The 4287-nt window shown below is 33.1% G+C and overlaps 1 pseudogene; it reads right to left on the bottom strand.

Annotated features, from left to right (window-relative positions):
* Positions 1 to 3937: 3937 nt before the first annotated feature.
* On the bottom strand, positions 3938 to 4037 carry LOC122126992 (annotated as a pseudogene).
* Positions 4038 to 4287: the final 250 nt, after the last annotated feature.

Below are 4287 nucleotides of genomic sequence, written 5' to 3'. Positions count from 1 at the left end.
TGGAAGCCTGCTTTTATTTGACATAAAAGTAAATTATTCAGGAGGTCAAGTAACCTCCCTCAACTCTGTAGTGTTACCTGATTTTTTAGGCTCTCCCTAGCAATATGATTCTGTGAAATCCTGCATCAAGCAGCGTATTTCATTCACGAGAAGGGAAGCCTCTGTCAAACAATTAGTAATAGGTTTCTCTCCTCCTGGCAAGCATCTGAGTTTTATTATATTTGTATAATTCATGATAAGTCTGTGAATGCCAAAGACTGCTGTGAAAATAAAAAGACCCTTCTCAGTGATAAGCATTTGTGTACCATTCCTAGATATGAAGATGTTTAAATATTACTGAAATTGGTTTGGAATAAATAAAGTTCAGCTTGACTATCTTGAGAAAGAAGAATTGGTTTCTCAGCACTTTTGGTAAGAACTTGAGTGAAAGAAACCAAATGAAAAATGAGGAACCACTGAATACATATATTCAAATGAAACAAACGAACCCAAAGAAAACACAAATTAATTCAGTACTCAAGAACCTGCAGGAAATGCAAAGATTTATTTAAAATATCAGCTATGATAAGCTTATGAAAAACCTGACTATATGGGAGTCTACTGTTGTGAGGATAGTGGTTAAAGCCCAGACTGGACATAAAGATCTGTACACAATGCCAGACACCTGTTATTCTAAATTCCAGGAAGAATAACATCAAGTGGACTGAGCCCATGGTCATACACAAGTAGGAAGCCAGATTCTATCTGAAAATTAATCTGGATAATTTAGGGCTTGGGGGCATGACAAACTGGTAAGAACACCCATTTAGGAGACACAAGACACTAAATTCAAACTTTAATATTATGGATGTTAAAGAAAAAAGCTATGACTTCAAAGAATTGGAATAATTGTAAGATTTGAGTATTTGTGGGGAGAAAAATCCATTAGAGAGATAGAGTGAACCCATGTTTCAATGCTTTCTACTTAATTGATAATGTTATGTGGTACTCCAGACACAACAGAGTTACCTTGCAAAAATAACTGAGCATGGATGTGCATTTGGGTGCTGAAAATACTCTATTTACACAGGTATTATTTAAATAGATTTTTTCGGTAGATTGTAGTTTTTGAAATAAGAGCCTGGGTGATATCCCTGAGCATTTTCTCCACATGTGACCACTTAATTTATTTTTAATTGATTAATTAATTAATTAGTTTGATGCTAATACTAGAGCTTGAAGTCAAGCCTGGCTCTGTCTCAGAATTTGTCATTTTTTTGTTTTAGTTTTCTCAAGGCTAGCATTTCACTGCTTGTACCATAGCGCCTTTTCTAGCTTTTGCTGGTTACTTTCAAATCAAAATCTAATGGACTTTTTTTTCTTGGTCTGGTTTCAAACCACAATTCTCAGATTTCTTCTTTCTGATTAGCTAGTATTAAAGCCATGATCCCCCAGTGTGGCTTCTACTTTTCCCTCTATACTTATTTAATGCACATATTTAGATAATTATGTAAAACTGAGAGTATAGAAGAAAGATGTACAGTCATGATATTGTCCTGTCACAAATTCAAGTTAGTAATGTAAATTTCTTCCTAAGACCATACAAAAAAATTCCGTAATATAGTGTAAGAGAACTCACTATTGAACAGATGAGCTTTAAGAGCTTTCTAATAGATCCATTATTTATTGTTACTCAACATTAGGAAAAATGTATAATGCAGTAAGTAAAATGGAAGTCCTTTGGAAGACTACTTAAATTCCTTGTTTTTTTAAAGACACTTGTTTTCATCTAAAAAAAATAGGCCTGTCTATTGTCTTCGTGTGATTTTGATGATTGAATATGCTTAATTAAAAGTCAAAATGTATTAGTAGTCCTTTGTTATCAATTCTGACTTTTTCTTTTTGGAGAATATAATGATCAAAGCAATAGTTCAGAATCAGCAAGCAAGAGGTCAGTATCATGCTTCCAGTGCAAGTCGGTCACCAGTAAGTAATCCTCAATACCAGTTTCCACAAAGTTTTCTCACAGATACAATCAGCCTGCTTTTTCTAGCTGCTTTCCTAGCCTGTACCTATTCCTTCATTGTACAGGAAAAGTGTGATTCAACTGATTTCAGTCAGATCTGTTACTAGTGCTATCAAGGATTTAGATTCTTATGTAGGCTATTAAAAAGGTATTTACTAATTTCAACTAAATACATAAATTCTATTTCCATCTTTTTAAAAAAAAATTCTGCTTGTTCTATAAATTGATCAGAGGCATGGATTTTGTGGATAGCTCATCTCTGTCTTTCGTGGCTCTCATAGATAATATGATTGCTCCATAATTATCCTAATTTATATTGTTTTATATTTTGGGTTGCATCATTTCACTTTCTGCACTGCCATTTCCCAAATCATTTATATAGGAGGCATTATTTCACATTTTCTCATTCCTAGAATAAGTTGCACATGAAGACACCACTGGTCCTCATTTTCAGTCTGTACCTTTGAATATGGAGGAACATCTTTCCTCTGCTCTCCATTTATTCCCTAATCTCCAGTTAGAATAATTTCGAATAGTAAAAATGGAAAAAGAAAATAAATCATGGTGAAAAAACATATGCAGAGAATTCACCAGATATTTCTGACCAGGTCAACCAACATGAACTATTAGGGAAATACATGGACACCTCATTTCCACTGGTACTCAATGTATCTGGTTAGGCAATTCTGATGAAGATGAGGAACAAGATGAAAATGTGAGGAATGGTAAAAATTGCAAGAAAAAAAATGGAGAAGGATCCAAGCAAATTTCTTCTTTGGGCTGCTGAAAATAACCAGCTTACTACAGTGCAGAGAATACTTTCCAAAAAGGTTACTCATGTGAATACTAGGGATGACTATGAGTATACCCCTCTTCATCGGGAAGCCTACAGTGGACACTTAGACATTGTCCGTGAGTTGGTGGCTCAGGGGCACATGCAATAACTGTAGATGACTGGACACTCCTGCATAGTGCATGTACGTGTAATAATACCAGAGTGGCTTCTTTCTTCTTCATGATGCAGATACCAATGCCCAAACTAAAGGCTTCTTGACCCCCTTGCATCTTGCTGCTGGTAATTGAGATAGCAATAATACACTGGAACTGTTGAACCAATATGTCAAACCAGGTCTGAAGAACCACTTGGAGGAAACTGCATTTGATATTACCAAAAGGATAAGTATGTATCACTACCTCTTTGAAGTTGTGGAAGGCTGTACAAATTGTTCTCCTAAATCCTAATGATTCGGTTAATTTTCTTAAATTTCAAAAATGTCATTAATTACTTTTTCTCAATACAACATATTTTCACAATCCAAATAACAACAATATCTTATAGTAACAATTCACGGATTCTGTGGAGTTCTTCAAAGTGAATTGTCTGCTTTTGATGTCAAAATGTATTCAAGAGTTTTTGTATACATCTATAATGATTTATGCAGAGTTTGTGATTTTGTTGATCGGAAATAATTTTACCTTATCTGTTGAAATGAGTAGTATAGAAACTAAAGATATTTCCGTTGTTTGTCCGAAAAAGTATATTTTAAAATATTCTATATTCTATGTTTGTATAGTGTCCATAATCTATTTTATTCTCTCCTAGATATAATACATTGAATTCTACATTGTTTTATAACATATAGGTTCATTAATGTGTCCTTTCAGATTCCATTCCATACAGAAACAGTTTAAGATTCCTTTTTTTTCCCCTAGGTCCTTTTAGTATTATATTTCTTTGGGATAAAACGACAATGTTGTCTAATTTCAAAAGTTGTGTAAAGGTTATGCTATGTAAAGGCCTTTCTAAGGTGAAAATTTAATACACTGATGTCAAAGTAACTTTTAATTATATGAATTAGGTGTATTGTTTCACTTGTAATTGTGTAATCAACTTTTTAATAGCTGTTTTTCATTTCTTGCATCTGAAGAATGAAAAATTTTGAATACTTCACAAATTTTCATATCATCCTTGTACAAGTGCCATGTTAATCTCTGTATTGTTGTAATTTTGGAATACAAGCTGCTGAAGAATGTAGTATCCTGTAAATTTTAGTAGTTAATGATGAAATATTTATACAGGCTTATATGGTTAGGTGCCTATTTGTAACAAGGAAACTTCATTGTTCCTAAAAATGCTATTAATCTTATTTCCCTAAAATTCTGTGAATAGTTGAAAAAAAATGTTGTTCAGTTGATTGCTCACATTTGCAATTTTTTTGTCAATGACTATTTTAAGTCCTTTTCATTTAGAATTTGATCATATTTTCAAGTATTAATAGCTA

Source organism: Dipodomys spectabilis, unplaced genomic scaffold (genome assembly GCF_019054845.1).
Source record: "Dipodomys spectabilis isolate Male_0828 unplaced genomic scaffold, ASM1905484v1 ptg000295l, whole genome shotgun sequence".
Taxonomy (NCBI): domain Eukaryota; kingdom Metazoa; phylum Chordata; class Mammalia; order Rodentia; family Heteromyidae; genus Dipodomys; species Dipodomys spectabilis.
This window is presented reverse-complemented; position numbering and strand designations above follow the sequence as displayed.